The 12,194-nt window shown below is 23.7% G+C and overlaps 1 protein-coding gene across 2 annotated transcripts in view; it reads right to left on the bottom strand.

The window, feature by feature from the left end:
- mtgo (miles to go) overlaps positions 1–12,194 on the bottom strand; it is a 93,581-nt gene that overhangs the window by 63,985 nt on the left and 17,402 nt on the right. The gene's annotated exons all lie outside the window — the stretch shown is intronic.

Raw genomic sequence — 12,194 nt, forward strand, 5'->3', positions numbered from 1 at the left:
GTGAAAGAAGTGTCTTCAATGTTATATTAAAAATAAAATAATCAGTCCATTTCATCTAGTTTCATTCATGTGTAAAGATTGTTCATTCAAAAATTTGAAATTCATAAAAATATAATAAAAGCTGACTTACACAGCATAAAAGTCATTCAATTTTGAAATGTTCTCATGCATATAAGACCTTATCTTTTCTGAGAACATTATCGATAAAAATTATCATAATCTAAATACCGTATACTAAATAAACAGTCTATGCTTTTTATAAACACGTCTCTATTCATAAATTTGTAGACAAAAGAATTTTCTCACAGTGTATTAAAAAATTTAAGTCATAGTTGAGTATACATCTATCCAAATTCAAAACCTTAAAATATAAAAATAAAAAATAAATCATTGCTGTCACTGAAAATGATTAAAATGAAATATGCTTTTAATTAATATTTTATTAAGTCATCGTGAACTCAAAAATGATCATTACAAAATATATATATATATGTAGGTCTCTCATTCATTTTGAATGTTTTTCAGCACCAATTCTCTTCAGTTATTTTGCACCGTTACAGATCTCTGATTCTATTGTTTGCAATGTAATGAAAACAGGAGTTCACTGTCTCATTATTAATAACAATGGTTCTGAAGCATGACAATCTATTCTGTAGCTCCTAAAATATTTCCAATATTGATTATTTATAGATAATAAAGACAATATTCTTCAATAAATTTGTTTATTTAAATTAAAAATTAACACAATATGAATTATTAGTATTAATAATTGTCATTTTTTTAAATCTCAATTTCTCTTAGGTAATCTGTTAAAATAATTTTTTTGTTAAATAGTGCTTTAGATGTATAAATATAACACATTTGGCAACAATAAAATTCAACAGTAAACTAAAATAAAATCAAAATATGAATTTAATAATAAAATTATTAAATCATTAAAATACTTGTATTGTTGTGAATTTATTATATAAATAAACATTGTCAATAAGACAACTGATAATTGCAAAAATATTTAAAAATGTAATTTTTTAAATTTCTTATTAAAGGCTAAAAAAGAACAATTTTTAAACATTTTTTCACTAAAAACTTAAATTTAAGCATTAGTTATTAAGATAGATTTACATAAATTTTTCTTGTTTGTTATAAATTTCAAAAATGATTCAAATCAAATCAAAGAATAGGAGAAAGAAAATAGGTTTATCATAAATTTAAATACAACAAAATTTATCTAAAATGATCCTTTTTACAAAATGAAAACCTGCATAAACAGAAAATAAATCTCAGAACAGAACAATTTGAGATAGAAAATACAGTATTATATATCTATCAGAAAATGAAAACTTTTTTAATTCCAATTGAATAACAACCTGAATAAAGTTAAATTTTTGGTGTAACAGCAGGTAAATTCAAGATCATATTTAATGATTAAGTTGTTGGCTCAGATCATACTTTTCAGTAATAAGAATTAGTGTTTTCCCTCCCCTTTGTGTAAGGTTGCACTTTGTATAAAAAAATAATATTGACAATTTAATACTGCTGTTTCTCAATAATAGTAACAATTTAATGTTTATGATGTCATAAGAAATGATTTCCAATAATGTCATTTTGTACTTATAAAAAGTGGAATATGTTTGCATGATGTTTTTTTACAAGTGAAATAAAAAGTTTTATAGAGTTAATACCAAGTAAAAAGTCCATAATTGCTAGTTTGAATGCTGAAGGTTTATCCTCTCGTAAAATAGTGCAAGGAATGCATTACCATCAATCAACAATTGTGCATTTGCCATAAAGATGTGAACAAAAGGCCAAAAACAGAAGATAAATGGGTGACTACATCTTTCAGAAAAAATACACCAGTCAAAACTTGACAATCCAGTAAATAATTTAATGTAAATTTGACAAACATTTTTGATCTTACACAAGATCTACTTCAGGTCAACAACATTCTAAATTGGAAAGCATAGAAGAAGTAATTCAGAATTTTTTAAAATATTGAAATAAAATATAAAGATATAAAATGTAAAAGTAAATAAATAAAGATTTGGTTGTCTATTAAGATGTATAAATTAAAAGATGCAAATATAAGAAATAACTATACATAATATTATTTTTGTGATTTATATTTATATATGTATAGTTATTTCTTATATTTGCTTCTTTTAATTTATACATCTTAATAGACAACCAAATCTTTATTTATTTACTTTTACATTTTATATCTTTATATTTTATTTCAATATTTTAAAAAATTCTGAATTACTTCTTCTATGCTTTCCAATTTAGAATGTTGTTGACCTGAAGTAGATCTTGTGTAAGATCAAAAATGTTCAGAATAGTTGCTTAATATTTCTACAAATTAAGTAGTTTATACTATATGTTATAACAAAGAGCAACAAAACAAAATTTTATCTGGATTAGACAAAAATTACAGGAGTTATAAGGAATTCACACACATACAGACGCCAACTTTTATACGCTCGTTTGATCATACTGTTGGGGTAGGATCGTGTAAGAACACGATTCCCGCCTTTTTTTAAACTGGTACTGGCAATGGTTGCCATTGCAAAAAGACAGTTGAGGAAGCGACCATTGGATTTTGAATGTGTAACCACTGATTGGTCGGCAGATGATCACACCACCAGTGGACCTCCATGAAAAAGCTACAACCAGTGTAAATCACTGATTGGTCGACCAGCCCGCAGTGGACCATTATATAAGGACAGCATCGCAGCAGGAAATTTGAGTTTATCGGAGATCTTCTAGTAAGCTAACGAGTTCCACCAAGTTTGTCAAGTCATCCAGATAGCAAACAGAAGACCGCTACTAGTCTTCAAGACAGCAATTAGTCACAAGGTGCCTTCTCAACAAACCAGATCAACTAATTGAACTCTTTGAACTTTGTTATTGGCATACTGAGTTGGTCGCCAATCGAGTATGAATTGTACAGTTTAAACTTCATTAATGCTTCCAATTGGATAATAGAACTCCACGTAGTCACTATGAAAAGATATATCATTAATTATAGATGTCATTCATGACATCATTTTATGTATTATATGCACACGTTTTAATAAATCTTTTGAATATTCTAAGCTCATTCATCATTAGTATTAGAACAAAATAAAAAAAATCCAATTCTTCTTCGACAAAGACGAACTGACAACTTGGCTTAACAGTAAGTAAAATTGAAAGAACACTAATATTGTTGACTAAGTGAATGAACCACCTTCAAGCACAGACAAGATAAAGTGGAATGAGTGTTAGTTAGAAAGGAATATTCTTCCATCCTAACAGACATTTTTCTGTAAACCAGGTTGAAAACTAATATTACTATTACTTCAACTTCACCCATTGTTAAAGATGCATTAATTCAGTCTTTCTTACTTGTCCATAGCTATTGTAGTGTTAAATTTCAAATAATTTAAAGAATGGAAAGTGAGCAATAAAGAACTGAAGCATTGAAAGCATTTTACCAAAATGAATAAAACTGAATTTCTATCAAAAAGGCTAGAACAAACAATAAAGAAGTAAGAGAACCCAATAAATGAACTTACAACAAGATAACCACAAAGATGAACTGAAATAGACAATGTTCTAGAAAAACTATGAAATGTCTTGAAACAATTATCTTTATATTTTAAAATATAATAAATAAAAAATAAACACAGACATTAAGTATAAGTTTAATTTTTTGCCAATGTTATTAAACAATTAATAATATATTTTCTTATAAGCAGAAATGTCAGAATGTGATAAAGTTAAAACTTAATTGCTGGAAAGATTAATTTAACGTAAAAATTAAATTTAACAAAATAAATTGCTTAAAAAGGAAATTTTTACAAGTAATAATATATATATATATATATATATATATATATAATTTGCTAGTTACATCTAAATAAATCTCATATTCAGATGCAATGTAATTAAATTTCACAATAAATTAAATTACTTTAAATTATTTAATGATAAATCAAGATATATGTAGTATTAATATTTTTATTTTCTTATAAACTATTTTTGTTTCAGCTAAATTAAAATTAAGTTTTTAATAACAAACTAATTATAACATACAGAAGCTTGAAACTGAATAAGTCACATAATATATTAAAAAATGAATACATGTTTATTTTCTTCAGTAATCAAAACTTTGAATTTTTTTTTTCTTTTTTAATCTCTAGATGCATTTACCAAAAACAAAAAAAAATGAAATTATATATTCATGATTTCTGTTTCAAAGAAATAATTAAAGTCAATTAATCAACTGTTGTAAATTTAATGCAGAATTTGAAGGGGTTTTAATTTTTTTGACAATTTTATGTTCTTAAATATTTTTTAAATCTACAACAAAAAACTGTTTTTTAAAAAGGATGTAAAGTCAATTCAAAATAAAAACTTTGTGTTCGTTTAATACATAAATGCATACATATATATGCATATAACTTTATTTTTTGGTTTAAACTTTGTTATGGAAAGATTTAAACTCTTAAAAATTATTCTAGAATGAAAATATAAATTTCTTTTAAAATAATTTTTGTAAAAGATAAATTTTGGTAGTCATCATTTCACATTAATGAATATATAATATCGGAATAAATTATACATAATCTTAAACTATAATTCTCTAAACTTTTTATTATTGACTTTCATTGTATACTTTCAGAAAACCTATTTGAAACTATTAAAAGCAAGCATCATAATTAATCTGTATTTTAAAAAAGAAATATTGTCAAATCTGATTAAATTTCACAATTTATGGAGAATTCTTCATGAATACTAGCATTTAGCCTACTTTTTTTTATAACAATTATATTTTACTTTTATTTACAAAATAAATACAATTTAAACCTATTATAGAACAAATTAAATGGAGAATTGTTTCAACTCAATGACCAAATGAAAATGATTTCAAAATAAAATAAAGGATAATACAAATTATAAATAAAATTATACATTAACTTGCAACAATTTACATCCCTGTGAAAGGAATAAATTACAATTTAAACAATATCTGAGATAAAGTTATTCCATATATATGCACTACACAATATTTTTTATAATGGTGTCACCTAAAAGTAATTTGTAGGTTTTTAGGACAGAAGAGATACATTTTTCTTTATAATACAGTTAGATGATACTGCTAACTTCCAACATAATTAGTTGAAGGCTACTCATATAAGCTATGAAATTTATCAATAGCAGTCCATTTCCACACTGAATTATATTTGGTAGAACTTAATATCCAGAAATAATCTTTATATAACATTCTTTAATGTAGGCATGTTTCAAAAGATTGGCAAGATATGGATAACTAATTAAATTTCAAATGTTACAAGCAAAATATTTTTCAAAACTGATGTTTTTAATTTTTATGTTTGTTTGATTTATTTCTTGCGATTAAAACAAAAAAATTTTTGAAAAAGGCACATTTATCACTTATATTCTTTTCTATTATAATAAGCTCCTTATTATACCATACATTCCATCTCCTCAATTATCAGTTTTAGTACAAACTACCTTTTTATTTAAGATTAGAGAAATTAGGATAAATTTCTCTTAGAAAAATTATGTTATCACTGAACAAATGCTGATCTATCTAAATATTAACATTCTCTGGAACAACAAATATCAGAATACTTGCATTTCTTAACTATCTTCTTTATAATATGCTACTTATGCTTGTATAATATATGTGCTATATATCACTACAATATTTAATATTTTTTTAAAAAATTCACTGCTATGAAAACACTTTGTTAACCTTTTTGCTTAATCAGCCTAATTTTTTTTATTCTTGTTTGGCTCAAAAATTTTTCCCACTGTTTTGCCTGAATTTGGGAGGATGTTACCCTCCCACTTTCTGACTCATATGTCCATGGTCACATATTGACAAAACTACATGACATACATCTAATATGTTTTGCATGTATAAATCTAGTATTTTAAACTATTAAAATGTTCTGTGTAATACATTTTTGATTGAATCTATGATCCATGACCTATATAATTTCATATATTTTAAAATATGGCAGTTTCAAATCAATTTAAGATAACTAAAATCTTTGAGAATAGGATATAGTCTAAATTTTTTATTACTCTGCACAAAAATAATTTGATGAAACTATAAACTTTTATAGTATTTTAGATAAGAATTGTTGATTTTAAATTTTAAAAAATTTAAAATTCTTTTTATTAATATCTGAATTATAACTGAATATAATGAAAAATTTCCAATTATTCAATAATTTTAAAACAGTAACATAAAAGTTGATTATAGAAAAATTTTATCATTGTGCACTTTTACCAACCAAACTATTGTTTGAAATAGCAAGGTCATAAAGAAAAAGGATTACAGACAATATTATATATTATAATATTGTCTGTAATCCTTTATAATTTATTAATTATTTAAGCAACAATAAAAATTCTATTCCTTCCCACAATTTTTAACAAACACATTCATAAAAAAGAAAATGTTATTGAAGTAATCCAAGAGGCCATTACATATATTAAACAGAATATTATATATAAAAAATTTTTACACTGTATTACATATTTTAAAATAAAATATATTAATTTCACAAATTAATCATGTTTTTAAAATAATCTGCATTTACTTTTTTGACAGCAACATTTAACAACAAAGCAAACCCAGCAGAGTTCAAATTAATACAGATTTGGATTAGCAAAACTGTACTGTACTTTACATTAATTCAAAATATTTTGAATCAATTTGTCTTTAATTTGAAGTACAGAGTATACCAACAAGAGAGCAATTTTGAAACATTCAAATTTTGCCAATTGTTGTTTAATAACTCAATAATTGAGCTCTGTATTCAAAAAACATATGTTTACTTGGGCGATTAAACTAGATTACTCAAGATAAGTATTATACATAAAAAGCATAAGACAAACAAATATACACAGCTTTATCTACCTAACATTCACTGGTGCTGTTATAAGTGTAAGAAAGGGAAAAGAAATGGTCTAAGACAAAAGCAGCTATATATACAGATATATAAACAAAGAGGTGTACAGCTCCACCTGATAACGACAAGATCTGAATCTCAACACTTACCTTCAGAAAAGTTAATAAGAGCGGAAAGTTTCATTTAAATCATTTTAAGAATAAAACTCAAAAACAGAAGAATATGGTAAAACATAAGTTCCACAATCTCCTGTATAAAACCGTGGGTTATTGGAGTTTTAAAAATTAATCTGAAAGCAGGTGCAAGCTATGCATTCTACAGTTTTTGTGAGTTATATGTAAGAAACTACAATAACCTTCATTTTATATAGAAATTATTTATAATAATTTCCAAGAAACTGAAAGTGACTTTATGTTTCTTTTTTAATTATGCTTATCCTTGCTTCTCTTAAACAGACTGATAACACAAACATGATCCTTCATCTCAAGTATACAACCTTTAAGTTATAAATTAAAACACACAAATAAATAATATATAGAAAAGTTCTAAACTTATATGATAAAATAACACAATCAGAATAACAAATGTGTTAAAATAATGTTATAAATAAACACTTACAGTTTTTATAATGTTCTAAATAAAACTACAATAGATAAAAGTGCTTATTCTGATAATTATTTTTTGTCATTTTCATTTTTCAACAATAGCTGAAATGGTCTGCAATTACATTCACAATGTAAGGATTGTCCAGCATAATGTGTTCTACTTAAATTATATTTAATAAAAAAAAATCATTTATTATTTGTGTGTTTATTTATTATACATTTGAAAAAGTTCTCTGGATGATATTCCTAAAACATAGTATTTAATTATGCAAATTACAAAAAACACGAAATCTGAAATTGTCACCTTTTATCTGAATTTGTACATGTAAAAGCAAACTTAACAGTATGATATAAATATTAAAAATCCCAACTTATTAAAAACATGAAATAGTTTTGATAACTATACAGCTCTATAAAACAGCTTTGAAAATAAACATTAAAAGGATAAAAGCTATTAACAACAGTTGTATTTACAAGTAACTTTAGATCTCATTAGTCAAATTTGTTTAATTTCTAAAAAATTAACTATACAGATCCAATTTACAAAATTTTTTTCAATGATAACATCCAAAATTAGATGATGATTTTACCTAAAAACAAAAATCATTAAGCTTAATTTCCAGTACCCTGTTTACATTTATTTTGATTGACCTCATAAAATAAGTTCAAACATTATAAGACATTTTCTGAACAGGTAATTTTTTTATATGAATACTTTATCCAAAAATTTATAAATTAGTAATACAGTAGAGCATCGATTATCCAACTTAATTGGGGACTGGGGTTGGTTGGATAACTGAAAAGTCGGATAACCGAAAAGTATGAAAAAATACATTATTAGTATAGTGTATTAGGCCTGGTTTAAATACTAGCCTCCCTTTCATGGTCGAGCCAGTGCTGCCAGCTAAAACATGCAAAAATTTAACAAAAATAATATTAAAGTAGCCAAGACATAACCAAATATTGTAGCGCCACATCACTAGCGGACATTTGAATTTGCCGACTAGATTGCGGTCGGTGAATCGGGGGTCGGATAATTGATGCTCTACTCTACTTCTTTTAAATTTAAAAAAAAAAAAAAAAAAATTATGAGACAAATGAATAACGAGACAAAAAAAATTAGTGATAATATAGAATTTATGATTTCATAAAGGTTTACATTAAAATTAAAGTACATATTTACACAATTTTAATTTGTTCTATATTCCATATTCCAATCAGTTAATGTGTAATCCTGGGAAGGCTGCCCAGTCAGCCGAAAACATTTGATAAATAAAATATTTCTGTTGGAAAGGTTTAAATGGTTATCATTTATTCAATTTATGAAGATTTATTAATTATAAAGCATTATAAATTTCACTTAATTATTAAATTTTATACATTTCACACATTCTATATTCTATACATTTAAATTCTTCTATATAAAATTCATATTCAAGTAATTTTGATTTTTAAACTGTATAAATACCAAATTTTAAAAATTATAAGCCATTTTCTTAAGATTAGGATAAACATTATATCTAGTTTTTTGCTTATCAGGATTAAGTTGCTTCACAGCTAGCAGTTTTTTCTTCTAGCTCATTAAACATGTATATCAAGAAATGTTCAAAATATTGCATATTTGTCATGATAAAAGTTTCATTATATTTTAAAAGAAAATAATATTTACTGTTTAAAAAGTAATTTTTTGTTAATTACAGTAAAATATAGTATATATTAACTGAAATATTCATTCAGAATAAATCAAGTTTGTTAATTCATCAATTACATCATATGATCTCAGTGCTTCTCTGATTAAGGCAAATTACTTTGTAAACACAAGAAAGAAACAAAGCGTATTAAAATTTTTTTAAGTTATTTCTATGATTTATGATGTCATGCTAAGTATTGTTAATATTAAGTTTATTTGTATTTATTTGGCTTTTTTATATTAAAAAAAATGTGTGATAATTATGTTAATACAGGATATACTTAATAATAAGATTTACTATTTATTGCAAATTTCCACTTATGCAAGGGATCTTGGAACATATCAGTCAGATATGGCAAAGCTTTACTATACATCATAACATACCTCAGCTATAAAATGTAATCTGTGAACTAAATAATAAAACTGAAGAAAAATTAGGAAACGTCATAGTTTGTCATAGTTTATTGTTAAATTTGTTTAAAGCAGTTCATACTAATTTTATCAGGAAAATACAATAAACACCACTGACATAATGAATAATTAACTTTTTTTAACTAACTAATTTAAAAATAGTTTTTAAAAAATAAACAGATTGCATTATCTAAAATATCTAACATATTTTTTAAATTTTAAACTGAAAATGAAAAAAACAAGTATTTAACATATAGAAAGTTAATAACACCAGTGCACACTATTCAAAATATGGTCAATGGACCAGTACAGGTCTGAAAATAGTTTATTACTGGGTCATAAAAATATGAAATTTTAAGTGAAATGTTGTCATCTATTACATTAGTACAAACAATGCAATAAAACTGTGTAAAAGTCCTTTAAAAATATATTATAACTTTAAATAATAAAGAAAAATGAAACATATAGTGCCAAGGGTGACCTGGTCTGGTAATCAAAATCGGCATGAGAAATAAACAGCCCCAAATCCATTAATTATCAAAATGATTAGAACTAAATTTTCTTATTGTATTTTCTTACTAATTAAAACTAAAAAAAAAAAAAAATACTTAAATGTCGTTCTCTCCATTTTATAATTATTTTTATTTAATTTAATAAAAATGCTGGTCTGTGAACATACAGATTGAGTACTGTTTTATACAATCTCTTTTAAAAAAAATTTGAAAATTATAATCAGTAATATAACCTACTCATTTAAAAGAAAAAAAAGCAACAGATTTGTAGTGAAGACTCATACTTAATTTGAATTGTTTCCAAAACTGTTTAGTTTTGCACCATAAAATATACAGAAAAATTAAAGGATAATCTGAAACAACAATAAGAAACGTTTTTTTAAATACAAAAAGATACAGTTCGACATTCTTCATTAATTTATATTAACTTGGATAGGATTTTTAAAAAAATTTAGTAATAAAATTTTGATGAAACATCAGAAAATTTTTTAAGATCCAAACTAATATTTTTAATATTTACATTTCACTTATTTTTATTTTAAAACATGAAAAAATAATATAATACATATATACTTATACTCTATATTATATTTTATAAATAGATTTATATATACACATATAAACAATGAATTGACAATAAAACGAAAGTACATGCTCAGAAACTTTAAAACCTGAAAAACTTGAAAAGCTAGGTTGACAAATAATTTGAAAAATTCTTTAAAGGCAAATTCGGCTAAAATTTTTGCTTCCTTTAAGTTAAGCAGATTTTCTGAAGTGGAAAACTGCTTTAAAAAATTCTGAACTTAATGAGTTAATTAATAAGCTTATCATAAGTGGAGCTAGTAAATTTGCTAAAATTCTCTGTTTCAGTCAAGTGTGAATAAGTATTTTTTTTTTTTACTATTTAAATGGCAGTTAAAATTTAATTACAAAACATTAAACATAATTACCATTAAAATAAACTTTAAAATGAAGTTAGTAAAAATTATTTAATCAGACAAAAATTTATTCTTTTCTACATGATTAATAAACTTGTTCAAAATATTTATAATCATATCATTCTTATACCAACCAATAAGTTTTTTTTTTTTTGGTAAAAAAAAATTGGTAATTATAACAACAGAAGAATCTAATTTATATATTTATTTTTATCAAAGTATTTAATTAAATCTCTTTCATGTACTTAAAATACATCAAATTTTTTATATATTTTAAACAGATACAAAATTAATGTATTTTGAAATAATTACTCTTATTTAAAATATAAATTTAATAATTATTTATATTTTATTGCATTTCTTTTTACTTATTTTTCAAAAAATTAATTAAACTGATTAATTAAAACTGCAATAAAAAAACAGTGCTAAAATAAAGTAAAAATTTAATATTAAATCACCCTTATATTTATTAAATAGAGATTAATAAATGTGTAAGAATAATTATTAAATTACAGTTTATTAAAAGATAATAATTCAGTTTTACTTATATTAAATTTATTATTTTCATACAGATTATGATATTTAAACCCATAAGCCGAAAAATAGGTTATCAGCTATTTTCTGTTTATGTTAACCTTCCTTCATATTAATAATAATTATTATTTTGCTGAAAGCAGTAGAACTAAATAAATGATAAATTTTACTATTTACTGGATTTCTACTAAGAACTGATTAGTTTAAAACAATACTTGCTTTGTCAAACATCTTTATTTCATAAATTACTGTTTAATAGCTACAGACAAATTTCAGGATTATTTATTCTATATTTATTTATTTATTTATTTAATATATTTTTTATAAATTATATAAATTAAAAAGGTCAAGTCTCTTTGCAATAAAACAATCAGGAAACTTATCAATCAGCTACTTCATCTGAAAGTACAATACAAACAATTTGAAAAAAATTGAATAAAACCAAATCAAACTTTCTAAAAATTGTTTTCATGATTTCCAATATTACATTTTAGTTAAATATTCATTACTTATTTTTAAGTATAAATATGTTCTTATACTTAAATGTTTTGTATTAGTATTAATATATGGCTATT

The sequence above is a fragment of the Centruroides vittatus genome, unplaced genomic scaffold (assembly GCF_030686945.1).
Source record: "Centruroides vittatus isolate TY-2023 unplaced genomic scaffold, ASM3068694v2 contig_1276, whole genome shotgun sequence".
NCBI lineage: Eukaryota > Metazoa > Arthropoda > Arachnida > Scorpiones > Buthidae > Centruroides > Centruroides vittatus.